General features: G+C 44.6%; 1 non-coding gene across 1 annotated transcript; it reads right to left on the reverse strand.

The window, feature by feature from the left end:
• Window positions 1-20085: 20085 nt before the first annotated feature.
• trnaf-gaa (transfer RNA phenylalanine (anticodon GAA)) lies at window positions 20086-20158 on the reverse strand. The gene has a single exon. It is a non-coding gene; the product is annotated as a tRNA-Phe (tRNA).
• Between the last annotated feature and the right edge of the window lie 275 nt (window positions 20159-20433).

The raw sequence follows: 20433 nt of genomic DNA on the forward strand, positions 1-20433 counted from the left end.
GCCTTGGGAAGGGAACGAGGTATTGGGGGTAATGGAGGAGTGGACCAGGGTGTCGCGGAGGGAACAATCCCTTAGGAATGCTGACAGGGGAGGGGAGGATGCGTTTGGTGGTGGCATCACGCTGGAGGTGGCGGAAATGGTGGAGGATGATCCTTTAGATGTGGAGGCAGGTGGGGTGGAAAGTGAGGACAAGGGGAACCCTGTCGCAGATCTGGGAGGGAGGGGAAGGGGGAAGGCAGAGGTTGAGAGTCCTGTCAACTACACTGAGAGGGGGCGGGATGGGAGTAGTTGAAATCTGGTGATGTTGTTGAATTTAATTTCAAACACTCCTTGAACTCTCTGCTGATGAAGACTGAAAAAGGGAAGAACAACCACACAACAAGGGTCTCAAATCCAAGACCCTGAGATTAAAAGTCCCATGCTCTACCAACTGAGTTAACAAGGCCTGATACAGTACTTCTACTCTGTCTGTTATTGGACGGATGCAGCTGTTGGCTCCACCCCAAGGGCGGGAATTTGTTCCACCAACTATGAAGCAGTTTCCTATCAATTCCCCAGATTATCAGTAAATCCACTTCCAGAAGCCCCAAAGTGTGATATATTCCTCTCACTCATCAATAATAAAACTGAAATCTTTTTACCTTCCAAATTCTGCCATCCATTTTGTCAGTATTTATTTCTCTCTCCTTTTTATTTAGTTCATGCATTTCTTCAGAATTCTTTTTTCAATTATATCTGAGGGAAGAAATGAACAGATCTGGCAGCTCAAAACTGGACATCCATGAGGCACTGTGGGTCATCAGCAGCAGCAGAATTGTATTTAAACACAATATGTTACCTCATGGCCTGGCATATCCCTCACTCTACCATTACCATCAAGCCAAGGGAGCAATAGTGGTTCAATGAAGTGTGCAGGAGGGCATGTCAGGAACAGCACCAAGCAGACCTAAAAATGAGTGAAGCGACAACACAGGATTACTTGCATGTCATATAGCGGAGGCAGCATGCAATAGACTGAGCTGAGTGATCTCACAACCAACAGATCAGATCAAAGCTCTGCAGTCCTGCCACATCCAGTCCTGAATGGTGGTGGATAATTAAACAATTAACAGGAGGACGAGGCTCCACAAATATCCCCATCCTTAATGATAAGGGAGACCAGTATATCAGTGCAAAATACAAGGTTGAATCATTTGCAACCATCTTCAGCCAGAAGTGCCAAGTAGATGATCAAGCTCGGCCTCCTCCTGATGTCCACAGCATCACAGGTGCCAATCTTCAGCTAAATCCACTTCACTCCACATGATATCAAGAAATGGCTGAAGGCTCTGGATACTGACAACATCCTGGCTGCAGTGCTGAAGACTTGTGCTCCAGAACTAGCCACACCGCCCGCCAAGCTACAACACTGGCATCTACCCAGCAATGTGGAAAATTGCCCAGGTATGTTCTGTATACAAAAGGCAGGACAAATCCAACCCGGTCAATTCCTGCCCGATCAGCCTCCTCTTGATCATCAGTAAAGTGATGGAAGGTGTCGTTGACAGTGCTATCAAGCAGCACTTACACAGCCATAACCTACTCACCAATGCTCATTTTGGGTTCTGCCAGGGCCACTTAGTTCCTGACCTCATTATGGCCTTGGCCCAAATATGGACAGAAGAGCTGAATTCAGGAGGTGAGGTGAGGTGACAGTGACTGCTCTTGCCAAGGGCATCAAGGAGCCCTTGCAAAATTGAAGTCAATTGCAATCAAGGAGAAAAATCTCCACTGGTTGGAGTCATACCTTGCGCAAAGGAATATGGTGCTGGTTGTTGGTGGCCAATCATCTCAGTACCAGACATCGCTCAGGAGTTCCTCAGGGTAGTGTCCTCGGCCCCAACCGTCTTCAGTTGCTTCATCAAAGAACAAACAAAGAACAAAGAAAATTACAGCACAGGAACATGCCCTTCGGCCCTCCAAGCCTGCGCCGATCCAGATCCTCTATCTAAACATGTCGCCTATTTTCTAAGGGTCTGTATCTCTTTTCTTCCTGCCCATTCATGTATCTGTCTGGAATCAATAAACTTCCTTCCATCATAAGGTCAGAAGTGGAAATGTTCACTGATGATTGCAAAATGTTCAGTTGCATTAGTAACTCCTCAGATACTGAAGCAGTCCGTGTCCACATGTAGAGAGACCTGGGCAAGATTGGGCTTGGACTGATAAGTGGCAAGTAACATGCACGCCACAAAAATGCCAGGCAATGACCATTTCCAACAAGAGTGAATCTAACCATCTCCCCTTGACAGTCAATGACATTACCATTGCTGAATCCTTCACAATCAACATCCGGGGGGTTACCAATGAGCAGAAACTGAATTGGATCAGTCATATAAATACCGTAGCTACAAGAGCAGGTCAGGGGCTGGGAATTCTGCTGCAAGTAACTCACCTCCTGTCCACCATCTACAAGTCACAAGTCAGGAGTGTGATGTAATACTCCCCACTTGCCTGGATGAGTGGAGCTCCAACAACACCAAAGAAACTCAACACCATCCAGGACAAAGCAGATCACTTGATCAGCACTCCATCCACTACTTTAAATATTCACTTCCTGCACCACCAGTGAACAGTGGCAGCAGTGTGTACCATCTACAAGATGCACTGCAGCAACTCACCAAGCCTCCTTCGACAGCACCTTCCAAACCCCCAACCTCGACCACCTAGAAGGACATTGGATGAATGGGAACACCACCATCTGCAAGCTCCCCTCCAAGTTACACACTGTCCTGACTGGGAACTATATCACCATTCCTTCACTGTCACTGGATCAAAATCTTCGAACTCCCTTCCTAACAGCACTGTGGGTTTACGTACAACACATGGACTGCAGCAGCTCCAAAAAGGCAGCTCACCACCACCTTCTCAAGGGCAATTAAGGATGGACAATAAAGGCTGCGTTTGCTGACAACGCAAACTAGGTGGCACAACTCGCTTTCTCCCCCTGCTTTGCACCGGCCGCTTCCACCCTCCATAGTCGCTCGCTCCAGACCTCGCTGCTCCCCCCCCCCCCCCACTTCCCTGGCCGATTGTCTCCCGATCATGTCACCCCATTCTCCAGTCGTTCGCTCACTCCCCACCCCCCTCCCCTCCAGCCACTAGCTCTAGGCTGCGCTGCTTCCCTTCTCTCGGCCACTTGCTCCCACGTTTGTCCAGTCTCCACGCGCCGCCCGAAGAAGCAAGGTGGGCTGCAAAGTGTGACGTAGGAGTGAGTAGTGAGTGGCCTAGAGGAGGGAAGTGGCATGGCCTAGAGCTGGCGGCTGGAGCGGGGTTGGGGGGCAGAGAGCAAGCGGCCATAGAGCTGGATGACGCGAGTGGGGAACAATTGTCCAGGGGAGCATCGAGGTGTACAGCGAGCGGCTGAGGGGAGGAAGCGTCGAGGCCTGGAGCGAGTTGCCGACGGGGGAGAGCTCCAGCCTCAAAGTCTCCCATTCAGCCGCTTCCTCCAGCTGAGTGAGGGGCTGGAAACCTGATGACGCTTTAGCGCACATGTGCGAAGATGGACCAAGCGCGGATATGCGATGATGTTGGCGCTGCGCAATGACATCATCCTCCACATGTGCCACCTAATCCTGGCAAGATGTAGCTGTGCCTATGCACAGCTTGGCACAGTCCGATGATGTCAGCGGGCCGCTCCGTTGACAGGAATCACATTGTGTCAGCAGTGCCCACATCCCATGAAAGAATAAAAAAGAGATTTACCACAATGGTAGCAGGGTGAGGGATTTCAGTTATGTGGAGAGATTGGAGAAGCTGGGGTTGTTCTCCTTGCAGCAGAGAAAATTCAGAAAAGATTTGACACATTTGTTCAAAGTCATGAAGTTCTTCAATAGTTTAAATCAGGAGAAACTGTTTCCAGTGGTAAAAGGGTCAGTAAGCAGAGGACACAGATATCAGGTGATTAGCAAAAGAACCAGAGGTGACATGAAGAACCATTTTTTACACAGCAATGTGTTGTGATAAAGAAAGAAAAGACTTGCATTTATATAGCACCTTTCAAGACCACTGGACATATCAAAGCACTTTGTAGACAATGAAATACTTTTGAAGTGTAATCACTGTTGTAACGTCAGAAATGCAGCAGCTAATACCCACAAACAGCAATGTGATAATGACCAACTGATCTGATTGAGGGGCAAATATTGATCACAACACCAGGGAGAATTGCTCTTCACTTGTTTGAAATTGCAGCATGGGATCTTTTACATTCACCCAAACATGCAGACCAGGTCTTGGTTTAACATCACACCTGAAAGGCAGCACCTTCAACACCCTCAGTGCTGTACTGGAGTGTCAGCTGTGAAATCTGAACCCAGAAGCTTGCGATTTCGAGGTGAGTGTGACCAACTGAGCCACAGCTTTTACCTGAGTCACAATCCTTCTACCAACAGTTTCTCTCTATCGGGTCTGTCACGACCCCTCATGATTGTGAACACCTCTATCAAATCTCCTCTCTGAAGAGAACAACCCCATCTTCTCCAATCTATCCACATAACTGAAATCCTAACCACATGTTTCAGAAATCGATTTTTCCTCAAGTTCCTTCTGGTTTTGTGAGTCACCTTAAATCTATAACCTTCGGTTATTGACCTTTCAGCAGTTAGAAACAGTTCCTCAGTATTTACTCTACCTCAAACCTTCAAGGAAGCTCTGCAAAGTAACTGAAAATCAAGTTGTCAGAAGTGGGATTTGAGCACATGCCTCCAGTGAAAGCTGCAACCTGAACAGAGAAGCTGAAACCGCTCAGTCACCTCAACTGTTCAGACCTTTTTGACCTCGTCATCACTTCTGTACTTTGAAAGGTTCACTCAGTTCAGGAACTTGTTCAATGTTACTGGAATGCTCAGTGATTGGGATATTAACTCCCCCGGGTTTTCCTGAGCTTGTTCTCGGCGTATGGGGATGTTTGTCCTGGGCCGTGGAATCTTGCATCCCTGTAATGGACATTAACCCACTGATTGAATCTGTATTCACTGCTTTCCACTGGTGCTGGGTAATTGCAGAGTGTGGGGCCGGAATGTTGCTGCTTGTCCCGGCCTCACTCACTCTGGGAAAGAGTGAATAATTGATGCATCTGTTTCTGTATCTGAAATGTGGCTTAGATCTGCTGTTATTAACCGAGGCAGCGCTGCAGAAGGATACGTTAATAATCTCTCACTAATCAACTGCAAACAGTCAGAATGTGTAACTTTGAGCAGCGCTTTCTGCACCGTCAGGGCTGGAAAGTTGAGGGAGGGAGAGACACTGTCAGTATCTGAGTGTATACAGCACTGTACAGAGAAAGAGCCAATATACCGGGGCTGAGACACAGTGCATCTTTTCACATTTAATCACAATAATATCCACAGTCAGGAGCTGAAAATGATGAAAAACCGAATAGCAAGAGCAAAATTAAGAAATGTAAGTAATTATAGATTAGCTGATCAGCTTTCACTGTGTTACCTGGTAGTCTACTGTTTTATAGTCAATGCTGTCTCCACTGTGGCCAGGGAATGATTTCTTCTCAAAGGCTGAACATTAACAAACCTGCTTGTAATTTAAAATCTTTTAAAAGTAATTCCATGGAGCGAATGGGGAAAAGTCAAATAACTGCACCAATTATCGGAGAGCTGGTTGGTGATGACGTGGATGTGTCTGCAGTGTGCAGGACCAGACTGTTTCTATAGATTCACAATGAATGTTCCATCTTTATTTATAACAGGAAAACTGATAGTGGACAATGGCTATTCTGGTTGCAGCAACCTGAAGCTTTAACTCATTAACACCCTACTTTAGGGTAATTTAGAAAGCACAACATGCAGCTCTGTCAGTTAGTATGTTTGTTTGTTAACCCACAATTTGATGGTTCAAGCACATAAATGGATGAGGCTTTATTAACTTAAACTCTTCTACATCTGCTATATTACTCTTGCTGTTGATTTTTCAAAGATAAGGTTCATCAAGTCTTTCTTCATGAAATCCATGCTGACTGTGTTTTATTATTTTTCATTTCCATCTGTATTTTCTACTTTGGAGGATTACAGGATATTATAATTTTTTTTTATTCATTCATGGGAGGTGGGTGTCGCTGGCTGGGCCAGCATTTATTATCCATCCCTAATTGCCTTGAGAAGGTGGTGCTGAGCTGCCTTCTTGAACCACTGCAGTCCATGTGCTGCTGTTATGAAGAGAGTTCCAGGATTTTGACCCAGCAACAGTGAAGGAACGGTGATACAGTTACAATTCAGGATGGTGTGTGGCTTGGAGGGGAACTTGCAGGTTGTGGTGTTCCCATGCATCTGCTGCCCTTGTCCTTCTAGGTGATAAAGGTCGCGGGTTTGGAAGGTGCTGTCTCAGGAGCCTTGGCACATTGCTGCAGTGCATCTTGTGGATGGTACACACTGCTGCCACTATGTGCCAGTGATGGAGGGCATGAATGTTGTAAATGGGGTGCCAATCAAGCGGGCTGCTTTGTCCTGTTGAGTTTCTTGAGTATTGTTGGGGCTGCAGCCAGCCAGACAAGTGGAGAGTATTCCGTCATACCCCTGACTAATGTCCAGGCTTTGGGGAGTCAGGAGGTGAGTTACTTGCCGCAGGATTCCTAGTCTCTGACCTGCTCTTGTAGCCATAATATTTATATGGCTACTGCAGTTCAGTTTCTGCTCAATGGTAACCCCCAGGTTGTTGAGAGTGGGGGATTCAGCGATGGTAATGCCATTGAATGTCAAAGGGAGATGGTTAGATTCTCTCTTGTTTGGGATGGTCATTGTCTGGCAGTTGTGTGGTGAGAATCTTATACATCTTTATTGTAGGGTACTCTATTGTACTGTTGAGTGACTACACTTTAAAAGTCCTTCCTTCATTGGCTGTAAAAGGGTTTGCAATGTCCTGTGGTCGTGAAATGCAAGTCTTGCTTTTTCCATTGTTATCAGTGTCATTGTGATCAAAAGATAGGATTCATGAGCACAAAGTTTAAATCAATTTTGATTCAAATAATGTAAAAGCATCTATATTTTTGCACTGTACTTAATAATCTCCATCTTCCTATCCTTACCAAGTACAATGTCTTTGACCCTGAAATTGATTCCACAATCGCAGTCCCTCAGACAATTTCAGCTCAGTTCTGATGAAAGGTCACAGATCTGAAACGTTAACTCTGTCTCTCTCTCCACAGATGCTGCCAGACCTGCTGAGTATTTCCAGCATTTTCTGTTTTTATTTCAGATTTCCAGTATCAGCAGTATTTTGCTTCTGTGTTACTTTGAAAGTTAAAACTGACCCACCTGTCTACAATTCACACTGGGGTCTCCCATGAAATGATTCTGTATAATGTTGATGTAATGAATACAGACTCCGAGCACAGAGCTTCCTGTGGGGAATTGGGGATATGAAAACCAGCAGACTCTGCAGGAATTTCCATTGGGAGCACAAATTCACAAAATCTACCTTTTATATATCGATTCATTTTGATTGTCCTTCTGGAAAATTATTTTGAAGCAATTTAAACATCAACCCACAGCTCCATGACTGGGTCAATTATGAGGTCATCCTCTGACAGGTCATGTGACAGCTGGAGCCACAAGACATCAGAACCAGATTTGTGACTGGATTAAAACCCGAAATCCTGTCCCAATGGCTTTTCAAATAAAGCTGTTGCTGTTTGAAAACACAGCAGTTAAACTTTCTGCCTGACCATGAGGGGAGCGAGGGAGAAATTTACAAAACTAACTCCTTTTACAAAATAGTTCAAAAACCATTCACTGAAAAATCATGTGAGGATTCATCTGCAGTAGAGAAACAAGCAGAATACAGAAAGTACAGAGGAGAGCTGAAAAAGGAAATGAGATCAGCAAGAGAATGTATGAGAAAAGATTAGCAGGTCACATAACTGGGAACACTGAAGTCTTTTACCAACATATGGACAGTCAATGAAAGGGTGGGTCAATTAGGAGATCCTGTGGAGGCAGAGGGTGTGGCTGAGGTACTAATTAAGTACATTTCATCTGTCATCACAAAACAAACGGGTGCTGCAAATGTCACAGTAAAGGAGGAGGAAGTGGAGAATTTGGAGGGGATGAAAATAGTTAAAAAGGAGACAATTACAAGGTTTGCAGTGCTCACAGTAGAAAAGTCACCCGGTCTGGATGGGCTGCATCCTGGGTTGCTGAGGGAAGTCAAGGTGGAAATAGCAGAGACTCGAACCACAATCTTTCAAACCTCCTTGAATATGGGAATGATGCCAGAGGACTGGAGGATGGAGGTAAGCTTGGGTAGTTCGATCTCAGTTTAACTTGACCATTTTTATCATGTATCCATTGTCATAACTAACAACGTTAAGAAAGCCATTTTATAATGAACACATGACCAAAGGAACCATTTGTGTTCAGTACTAACGTTTATATCCTGTATAATTAATGAGTAGCTACCCATCCTGAAACAGATGATTGTAAAAGTAATGAACCTTGATTGAGTTATAATTAATGAATCAATAAACATTTTAGAGAGAATGGGTTTTCATTTAAAGTTTGTTCAATCTAATTACTGTGAGTTTCTGTGTCTTTGTGGGAACGGACAGTTTCAGCTAAATGTATTCAAACAATGGACCTTTCTCGGACCCCTGATAAAACCCATGGTATGGTACATCGTGACCTTCAAGAGTCTAGATTTAATGAACAGGAAACTTGTTTCAAATCAGATTGGGAGACAGTGTGAAACCACTCCATTGTACTCATGTCTGAGATTCTGAGGACAGGTGACTGTTAGTGGAAGACATTATTAAGAACTAATTAAATGTACCGAGCAACAGCTAGGACCAATTATTATTTTACATGGTGGTGTGATGGCCATCCAGGGGTTAAAAGTAGGGATCTTGTAAGGTTTCAGTGTGCAGGAACACTAGAAGATCTCAGGGGTAAAGACTCAGATCATCAACCAAGTTCTCCATCTGACGAGGGATCTAGACTGGACAAAGAGGACCGTGACACTCTGAGACCAAGCTCGACCAGTCCCCAGAGCTGTAAACTTATATTCCCCAAGTTTGTTAAGTATAATTTTACTTTCAATTATTAAGTACTATTTTACTCTCAATAAAAGTTCTGGACTTATTAATCAAGTATCCTGTTGCTTTAATTGGTTAAAGTCATGCCCAAAGTGATTGTCCACAATAGACTTTCCAGAATTAAAAGATAAGTCTGCAAGGGTTGTGAATATTACAGCCCTGTTTAAAAAGAGAGATAAACCCAGGAACTACAGACCAATTAGTCTAATGTCGGTGGTGGGGAAACTTTTAGAGACAATTATCCAGGAGGAAATTAACTGTCACTTGGTAGAACATGGGCTGATAAATGACAGCCAGTACAGATTGGTTAACAGAAGATTGTGTCTGAAATAATTAATGAATTAATTTCTTTGATGACGTTTCAGAGAGAGTTGACGAGGGTGGTGAGGTTAATGGTACGTGTCTGGACGTCAAAATTGTGTTTGAAAAGGTACAATAAACTACACTTGGGGCAGCACAATGGCACAGTGGTTGGCACTGCAACCTCACAGCTCTCGCAACCCAGGTTCAGTTCTGGGTACTGCCTGTGCAGAGTTTGCAAGTTCTCCCTGTGACTGTGTGTGTTTCTGCTGGGTGCTCCGGTTTCCTCCCACAAGCAAAGACTGCAGGTTGATAGGTAAATTGGCTGTTGTAAATTGCTCCTCGTGTAGTTAAGAGAATGGTGGGGATGTGGTAGGGAATATGGGATTATGGTGTAGGATTACTATAAATGGGTGGTGGTTGGTCAGCACAGACTCAGTGGGCCGAAGGGCCTGTTTCAGTTTTGCAAAATTGGCTGCAGGGTAAAAAGTAGGGTGAATGCTTGTTTTTCAGAATGGAGGGAGTAATACAGTAATGTCCTTGTTGTTGCAATATGTTCAATGTCAGACCCCGAGCTGTCCGAGGGATGGGGCAATTTGTGATGTTCCTGTGGTTGCAATATTTGCAGTGTCTGACCTTGATCTGTCACAGGGACGTGGCATTTATGAGGTCCCTGTGGGGTGCTGTTTGTTTGGTGTATCACACTGACCTGTCCCAGAGAGCGGGAAGGTTGTGATGTCCTTGTGGGTTGCAATCTGTTCAGTGTCTGACTCTGATCTGTACCAGAGATGGGGCAGTGTGTGATATCCTTGTGCATGTCATACAGGCCCACTGGTGTGTGGTTCCATCCTGATGCCAAGCAACAGAGCCCCATCTCTGGGCAAAAAGTCTCACTTCTCAAGGGGTGTCTGGAGAAGACACAGTGGCGCAGTGGTTAGCACCGCAGCCTCACACCTCTAGTGACCCGCGTTCGATTCTGGGTACTGCCTGTGCAGAGTTTACAAGTTCTCCCTGTGACTGTGTGTGTTTCTGCCGGGTGCTCTGGTTTCCTCCCACAGCCAAAGACTTGCAGGTTGACAGGTAAATTGGCTGTTGTAAATTGCCCCTAGTGTAGGTAGGTGGTAGGGGAATTGAGGGGATGTGGTAGGAATATGGGATTAATGTCGGATTAGTATAAATGGGTGGTTGATGGTTGGTACAGACTCGGTGGGCTGGAAGGACCTGTTTCAGTACTGTATCTCTAAATAAATAAATAAGAAGGCTGAGGCAGTAAACCTGGACAGTAAATCCGGAGTGGAGTCCTGGGGGCGGTTACCTGTGACTTATCAGGCAGTTTTCCAGCAACTCCTACAACAGAACTGGTAACAAACAGTACTGGTTTTTCCTTTCCTTTGGACAATACGAGCAATGCTGAGAGGGGGCCCTGATGCTCAGGGTCTCCATACTGTTTGCCCAGGCCTGTGCCCTGGAGAGGACACTCCAGCTTCGTGGTTAAACATGAGCACAACCCGGGAATAAACAGTTACTGATTATAAGCTCTCATTCAATTGGTGTAGAGTATGAGCGCCAGGGGTTACTTCGGACAGTGGGAGAGCTCTTAGTGTCTCATTGGATAGCTACCATTCACTCCAAGCTGGGCAGCCCCCAGTCAGTTAGGTGCTGTGAAGCCACGACCTGCTTGCTTCAATGGGTGCTTGGAGCTTGGAGAGTCATCTCTCAACAGACGGATTGATAATCCATGCACCAAGAAAAACAAACTCAACAAAGAAGACACCAGTCCTTCGCATCACAAGCTGGAATGTGAGGACCATGTGTCCTGGCCTTACAGACAACCTTCTGCAGGTTGATGACACACACAAGACAGCTGTGATCGACAAGGAACTCACAATGCTCAATGTGGACATTGCTGTGCTGCAAGAAACTAGACTCGTTCAAAGTGGATCCCTCAAAGAGAAACACTACACCTTCTTCTGGCAGGGGAAAGCCCAAGAGGCAACTCGTGAACATGGAGTGGGTTTCACAGTAAAATACACGCCACTTCAAATGAGTGAACCACCCACAGTAGGCTCAGAGAGACTTCTTACTCTTCACTTGTCAACAAGTGTGGGCCCAGTTAATCTCATGTGCATCTATGTCCCGACACTCACCTCCACCCCAGATGTCAAGGATCAATTCTATGTGACACTTGACACTGCCATCAGTAGAATTCCCAGCACTGAGGGACTGTACCTTCTAGGAGACTTCAACACAAGCTTGGGTACTGACTACACAGCTTTGCCAATGTGCATAGAGCACCAGGGGATTGGCAAGATGAATGTAAATGGACAGAGATTGCTGGAGCTATGCTGTCACCATGGATTCTGTGTGATGAACAGCTACTTCCAGGTCAAGCTGTGCTACAAGGTGTCCTGGAGACATCCGAGATCATGCCATTGGCACCAGCTAGACCTTATCTTCACCAGACATAACACCCTCAGCAGTGTCCTCATCACTCGCAGCTATCACAGCGCTGACTGTGACACTGATCACTCCCTGGTGTGTAACAAGGTCAGGCTTCAGCCAAGGAAGCTTCATCCATCCATGATAAAAGCTCGTCTTCTGATCAACACTTGCCGAACCACTGATCCAGAAAGGACCCAGGAGTTCCTCAACATCCTCGATCAGGCTCTTTCAGACAACAATGCTCAAGGCCTCAGTGCAGTGTCAAAGTGGAATCATCTGCACACCACCATCTATAACTCTGCACTCACTGTGTATGGGAAAAGAGATGGGAGGAATGCTGACTGGTTTGAGGCTTATTGGACTGAAATGGAGTCAGTTACTGCAACTAAGAGGAGAGCCCTCATGAACTACAAACAAGTCCCCAGCAAACAACATCTAAATGCTCTCAGAGCTGCCAGAAACAAGTCTCTGCAGACTGCTCGGCACTGCACCAATCAATACTGGTTAAAACTCTGCTGATGAATCCGGGGATGCTATGTTTGAAGGAATTAAGAAAGCAATGGGCCCAGTAGTAACTAAATCAGCACCTTTTGAAGACAAAGAGAGGGGTGATCATCACTGAACCTAACAAGCAGATGGAAAGGTGAGTGGAGCATTATCTTGAACTCTACATAACGGAGAACATTGTCATTGAAGTAGCTCTCAGTGCCATTCCAGACTTCCCTGTCACGGAGGAACTGGACAGTGAGCCCACCATAGTCCAGCTCAACAAGGGCTCAAAACATGCGTGATGCAAACATTGTCACCTTGTACAAAATTAAGGGGGATCGCAGTGACTGCAGCAATTATCGGAGCCAGCTACTCAGTTCCACTCACCTGCTCGATCCCTTTCCTCCTGCAAGTTCCTTTGCTTCAGGTATCCATCCAATTTCTTTTTCAAATCATTGATTGTCTCTACTTCCACCACACTCGTGGGTCAGGACATTACCACTCACCGCATAAAAAATTTCCACCTCACCCAAGGATGGGAAATATTTATATCTTCTATATTTAGCTTATTCCCTATCTCTACGAGAATAGAATGGCAGTCAACATGAAAGGGAACCCAAAAATCTTCGAGCAGTATATAAATAATAAGCAGGTAGTCAGCGGTGAAGTGGGCCCCATTAGGGACAAAGAGGGTAATATATACTTAGAGCTGCAGGGCAATGTTAACCTAGTTAATAAGTACCTTGTATCAATGATCACTAAGGAAGTGGAATTTGACAAAATATCAGGAGAAGTGGAGAGTGTAGAGGCAATGGAGAGGGTACAAATTGAGAGAGGGAGGTACTGAAAAGGCTGGTTATGCTTCAGGAAGATAAATTACCTGGTCCGGATGGCTTTCATCCCAGATTTCGAAAGGAAATGTGGATGCAGATAACAGAAAGGCTTGCTATAATCTTCCAATCTTCCCTGGATACGGGGGAGGTGTCAGAGGATTAAACAGTTGCAAATGTGACACCCTTATTCAAGAAAGGGTGTAAGGACAGTCCGGCTAACTACAGGCCAGTTAGATTAAGGTAAGGTTTTAGAAAGAACAATCAGGGAAAAAATCAACAGTCACTTGGAGAGGTTTGAGTTAATTAAGGAGAGTGAGCATGGATTTATACATGGGAGTTCATGCTTGACTAATCTAACTGCATTTTTTGATGAACTAACAGAGAAGGTTTATGAAGGGAATGCAGTGGATGTTGTTTCTATGGATTTTAAGAAACGACACATAAAAGGATGATTAACAACATTGAGGTTCATGGAATGAATAGGAGGGTCAGTGTCCAATTGGATAGAAAATTGGCTTAAGGACAGAAAACAGCAAGTCGTAATAAATGATTCATTCTCAGACTGGAAGGTTGTCGACAGTGCTGTTCCCCAAGGGTCACGTTTGGAACCACTGCTTTTTACTTGCGACAGATAAATGACTTGGATCTTGGAATATAGAGTAGAATCTCAAAATATGCCGATAACACCAAACTTGGAGAAGTGGCAAACAGTGAGGATGAAATGAACCACCTGCAACAAGACAGTGATAGGCTAGCAGAATGGGCAGACAGGTGCACATGGATTTTAATAGTGACTAGTGTGAGGTGATGCATTTTAGCAGAAGGAATAGGGAGAGGCAATATATACTTAATGGCACAGTTCTAAAGAGTGTGCAGGAATAGAGGGACCTGTTCACTGAACAATGAACAACGTGAACAATTACTTCTTGTTGTGTGCTCTCTGATTTGTCACCTTCACTGTACTGGAGTGAGGTGACATCTACCGGCAGGAAGCAAGAACTGCAATCAAGCAGCAGAAATTCCATCGTCTGTCAGGGTGAAAGAAACATTGCAATGTGAGGAAATAGTGAATGGGTTTGACTGGGTTGGTGGAGACATGATTCCACTTGTGGTGGAGTCCAAAGCAAAGGCCAGAAATATAAAATTGTCATTATTAAAAGATATGAGGAATTCATGATAAATGTATTTAGGTAGTGAGTGGGTGGAATCTAGATAAAATAGAAAGTGAGATTGGGTGGACAGAAGCAGTGTGAAAGGATGGCTCAAACAAAAGGTAAACGCCCTGAAAGGTGAACTCTGTTTCTCTCTCCACAGATGCTGCCAGAGTTTCTGAACATTTCCAACATTTTCTGTTTTTATTTCAGAATTTGCAAGATGTTGCTTTGCTCTGAAAAAAAAATGGATGGTCGGCTTTGGCTGCCAGTGAAATTCCACAGGAGCTAAAAGGAAGTTCTGATATCAGTGGCATGTTGATCTAGGGGTGTGATCCTTGCTTCGGGTGAGTGATTAATTAATGTGTGAGAGATCCTGGGTTCAAATCCTGGACAAGTCCTTCTTCTTTGGCATTTTTAGTTTAAGGTCATTGATTGGTTTCAGCCTTGCAGAAGGCGGAATTGATTTCCATATGGAGAAATGCTTGAGGACCAGAGAGCTGGATTCAAAGAGCTTGATTAACTAAATGTACAGATAGCCAAGTGGGAATAGAAAGTTGTTGCAGTAATTGTGACCTGACTCCAAAAACAACAGGACTGGGTTCTGGACTGGAATGGAATGGAATTCTTCAGTGTTTCTGTTGTTTGGCTTGCACTGACTCATCGATTTTCTTGTTTTTCACTTTGTCGATGCCTTTGAATAATTGTGGATCCTTCTTCAGATTGTCATCTTTCACCAGGTAGTTCTGACCTCTGGTGATGATGATCGTAATGAGCTTCAACTCACTGATAGTTTTGGAACTGAACAGATTTCCTTTGCTTGAGTCTACAACATGGAACTCAGTCTGACATGTGGACCCATGGGAGGATTTGAATGCCACCCCTGCGTTGGAGAATACAGTTGCATCCATCCAATAAGAGACCGAGTAGAAGTGACAGTTCAGTCAGTCAAACATTAAACTTTTAATTTCAGGGTGGTGAGTTTGAGTGCCATTTTGTTTTTCCCTTGTTTAAGGCTTCATTAGCAGAGAGTACAAGGAGTGTTTGAAATGAAATTCAGCAAAAGTATGAGAAAGTCTCACTTTGATTTGGGACTCATCTCTCTGCAGCATCTCGCTGTGAAAGATTGAACTTCATCTCATTTCATTCCGAGCTCGGGGTCAGTGCGGCTCAGTGGGACTTCTGGCTGTCTCCTGCTTCACAATCCATCAGTGCTGAGAAAGCAATGGGGAATATTATTCACGGCTCTGTAACCTGAGGACACCGATTTAAGGTGAATGGCAAAAGAACCAAAGGCAACATGAGGAAAAACTTCTTTTGCACAGCGAGTGGTTAAGATCTGATATGCACTGCTTGAGAGTGTGATGGAGGCTGATTCAACCATGGCTTTCAAAATGGTATAAGATAATTACCTGAAGTGGAAAAATTGCATGTTTTCATGGAATACATGAGTCTGTGGCATGAGCTGAGTTGCTCGTGCTGAGAAGCAGCACAAGCACAATGAGCTGAATGGCTTCCTTTTGTTCTCTAACTATTCTATGATCTATGATTCTTTTCAGAGTGAAATCAACACTCACATACAAGAAACTGACAGGTACACTGTAAACTTCGCATTAAGAGACAAGAAATTGACAGATACAGTGTGAAACCCACAGTCACGTAGCAGCAGTTGGCAGGTAACGTGTAAAAATCTTTCTTTCATATCCCAACTGCAAGGTAGAAAGGAAATTAGGTACAAACCCAGGCTCACACTTCAAGGACTGAGAGATACAAAGCAAAACACATACTCACCTACAAGTACAGAGACGAAGACACACTCAGAGGAGGTGCAGATTAAAGACACATGCATGTAACAGAAACTAATAGGGATAGAATCAAACCCTTTCTCACTTCTCAGAAACTGATAGATATAGACAAAAGCTGATGCTCACATACAAGTTGTTGAAAGATATGTGGTGAAACTCACAGAGCAATAGCAGAAACAAACAAGTACTGAATAATACCCACAGTCACAGACCAAAAACTGAAATATACTGAGTTAAACACCACTTTCTCACACCAGAAACTCATGGCTGCAAAGTGAAGCTGACTCTATCCTCCCAGGCACTGACAGGTGCAAAAGAAAACACTCACGACGATTCCAGGTCATGAAATGTACGTAATAAAACCTTTGAGCTGAAAGAATAGCATTAATGACAGGTGTGATACCCAGAATGCTCAGCGGCCTAGAATCGGCCCTATCTGTGACAGGAGCGGGGCGCGCAGGCGCGGTAGGGAGCTTTGTCAGCAGCTCGAGCTGCGGGTTCGGAGTTGGAGCGGGATATTCACAAAGTGCGAGAAGACTTTGCGGGCTCACACAGCTGGAGCAGGGCCTCAGGGCCACAATAAGATGGAACAATCCCATCTGTATCCCTGCGGATGGCGGTGGTGAAGCTTTTCCCGGTGAGGCTTCCCGAAACGGCGTCCATAAATGGATAAGAATTGGGGACTGGGCAGGGAGCGTCTCTAAATGAATAAAATTTGGGTACTGGTCAGGGAGCGTCTGTAAATGGATAAGAATTGGGGACTGGGCAGGGAGCGTCTGCAAATGGATAAGAATTGGGGGACTGGGCAGGGAGCGTCTCTAAATGAATAAGATTTGGGTACTGGTCAGGAAGCGTCTGTAAATGGATAAGAATTGGGGACTGGGCAGGGAGTGTCGATAATTGAATAAGAGTTGGAGACTGGGCAGGGAGCGTTTCTAAATGAATAAGATTTGGGGACTGGGCAGGGAGCGTCGATAAATGCTTAAGAATTGGGGACTGGTTCGGCAGCGTTTTTTTATTCGTTCGCGGGATGTGGGCGTCGCTGGCTCGATCTCAGCTCGAGTAATGTGTCCAGTTCAGGGCACCAGGCTTTAGAACGGACATCAAAGCTTCTGAGACAGTTCAGAGGAGATTTACTAGAATGATACCAGAGATGAGGGGTGTCAGCTCTCTGGACAGGCTGGTAAATCTGGGATTGTTCTCCTCAGAGTAGAGAAGGTTAAGGGAAGATTTAATAGAGGTGTTCAGAATCATGAAGGATTTTCATAGGGTAGAGAGAGAGAAACTGTTTCCACTGTCCTGGGGGTCAGTAACCAGAGGACACAGATTTAAAATAATTGGCCAAAAATGTCAAGGGGAGGTGAGGAGAGATCTTTTTACCCAGTAACTGATTCGGATTTGGAATGAATTGTCTGACAGGGTGGTGGAAACAGATTCAATTATAACTTTCATAAAGGAATTGGACAAATATTTCAAAGTGAAATTCTCCAGGATTCTGGGGAAATAGGCAGGGGGTTGGACTAATTGCATCTTTTTGTCAGAGAGTCAGCAGAGGCACAATGGGGCCGAATGGCCTCCTTCTGTGCTGCATGATTCTATGAACATAAGAACGAGGAGCCGGAGTCGGCAAGTCAGCCACTCGAGCCTGCTCTGCCGTTCAATACAATCATGGCTGATCTCATCACGGCAGTTCTTCTTTCTTGCCAGTAGATGTCACTTCACTCCAATACAGTGAAGTTTACAAATCTGAGAGAGACACAACAGGAAAGAATTGTTCACATTATAGTGAATGTGTGGGATTTAGAAATACTAGGAGTGGAGACGAGTTATTACTTGTCTGCTCGATCCCCATAGCCCTGTAAAATTATTTCCTTCAAGTGCCCATTCAAATTCCTTTTGTAATCCTCTATTGTCTCCATTTCCACCGCCCTCTTGGGCAGCGAGTTACAGATCATCACCAATCAGTGTAAAAATGTTCTTGCGCACATTCCCCCTGTATCTCCTGTCCAAAACCTTCAATCTGTGTCCCCTAGCCCTTGTACCAAGAGTTAACGGGAACAATGTTTCCTTGCCAATTTATTTAAAACTGTCATAGCCGAAAACACATCTATCAATTCTCCCCTCACTCTCCTTTGATACAGGTAGAACAACCCTAGCTTTTCCAACCTAACCTTGTAACTAAAATCCTCCATCCCTGGATCCATGCTGGTGAATTTCCTCTGCATCCTCTCAAGGACGCTTACATTCTTTCTTAAGTGTGGTAAGCAAAACTGGAAGCAACACTCCAACTGGGGGCTAACCAGAGCTTTATAATGGTTCAGCATAACTTCCCTGCTTTGTACTCAATGCCTCTTTTTTTCAAGCCCAAGATCCCATATGCTTTGCTAACCACTCTCGCAATATGTCTTGCCACCTTCATAGATTGATGCACATGAACCCCAAGTCCCTCTATTCCAACACACACTTTAGAACTGTGCCATTAAGTAAATATTGCCTCTCCCTATTCCTTATGCCAAAATACATCACCTCACACTTGTCACTATTAAATTCCATCTGCCACCTGTCTGCCCATTCTGCTAGCCTATCATTGTCCTGTTGCAGGCAGTTCATATCATCCTCACTGTTTGCCACTCCTCCAAGTTTGTTGTCATCGGGATATTTTGAGATTCTACTCAATATTCCAAGATCCAAGTCATTTATCTTTAGCAAAAAAAGCAGTGGTTCTAGCACTGACCCTTGGGGAACACCTCTGTCGACTATCCTCCAGTCTGGCAAAGAATCATTTCATAAGACTCCCTGTTTTCTGTCCTTAAACCAATTTTCTATCCAATTGGACACTGACCCTCCTATACCACGAGCCTCAATTTTGTAAACCCCACTTTTATGTGGAACCTTGTCAAACGCTTCCTTAAAATCCATATAAACAACATCCACTGCATTCCCTTCATCAAGCTGCTCTGTTAGTTCATCAAAAAATGCAGTTAGGTTAGTCAAGCATGAACTCCCATTTATAAATCCATGCTCACTCTCCTTAATTAACTCGAACCTCTCCAAGTGACTGTTGATTTTTTACCCTGATTATTCTTTCTAAAACCTTACCCACCGCTGCTGTTAATCTAACTAGCCTGTAGTTAGCCGGACTGTCCTTACACCCTTTCTTGAATAAGGGCGTCGCATTTGCCACTGTTTACTCCTGGCACCTCCCCCGTATCCAGGGAAGATTGGAAGATTATGGCAAACTCTTCCATTATCTGCATCCGCATTTCCTTTCGCAACCTGGGATGCCAGCCATCCAGACCAGGTGTTTTATCTACCCTAAGCACAGCCAGCCTTTTTAGTACCTCCCTCTCTCAATTTCTACCCTCTCCATTGACTCTACTCTCTTCACTTCGACTGATATTTTGTCAAATTCCACTTCCTTAGTGATCACTGATACAAAGTACTCATTAAGTAGATTAACATTGCCCTGCTCCTCTCAGCTTATATTATCCTTTTTGTCCCTAATAGGCCCGACTCAACCTCCTACTACCCACTTATCATTTACATGCTGCTCGAAGATTTTTGGGTTTCCTTTCATGTTGACTGCCAGTCTATTCTCTTAGAAATAGAGAATAAGCAAATATAGAAGATGTAAGTATTTCCCATCCTTGATGAGGTGGAACTTTTTTATGTTGTGGGTGGTAATGACTTGGCCCACGAGTGTGGTGGAAGCAGAGACAATCAATGATTTGAAAAGGAAATTAGATGGATACTTGAAGGAATGAAACTTGCAGGAGGAAAGGGATCGAGCTGGTGAGTGGAACTGACTAGATTGCTCCGGGGAGAGCCAGCATGGATGTGATAGGCCAAACGACCACCTTCTGTGCTGTAAATGACTCTGTGTTGTTTCTCAAATTCAATCCACTGGTGCTTGGAAAATAATTTCAAAGTAAATTGTGCAACTGGAAAATCAGAACCAAGGCAAGGGACGCATAAGGAAGCAAAATTGCTGAAACCCGGGATTGAACCAGGAACCTTTAGATCTTCAGTTTAACGCTTTCCCAACTGAGCTATTTCAGCCCTGCATTGACAGTGGCTTGTTGTCCTTGTTTTGGAAGAAAATACATACATTCAAGTTTTCCAAAAAATTAAAGAACACAACATGTGAGTAATATTCCTCATTGCTTTCTCAGTACTGATGGATTGTGAAGCGGGAGAAAGCCAGAAGTGCCACTGAGCCGCACAGACCCCGAGCTGAGAATAAAATGAGATCAAATTCAATCTTTCATAGTGAGATGCTGCTGAGAGGTAAGAGCCCTGAATCAAAGCGAGACTTGCTCATTTCAAACACTCCC

The sequence above is a fragment of the Heterodontus francisci genome, unplaced genomic scaffold (assembly GCF_036365525.1).
Source record: "Heterodontus francisci isolate sHetFra1 unplaced genomic scaffold, sHetFra1.hap1 HAP1_SCAFFOLD_167, whole genome shotgun sequence".
Lineage (NCBI taxonomy): Eukaryota > Metazoa > Chordata > Chondrichthyes > Heterodontiformes > Heterodontidae > Heterodontus > Heterodontus francisci.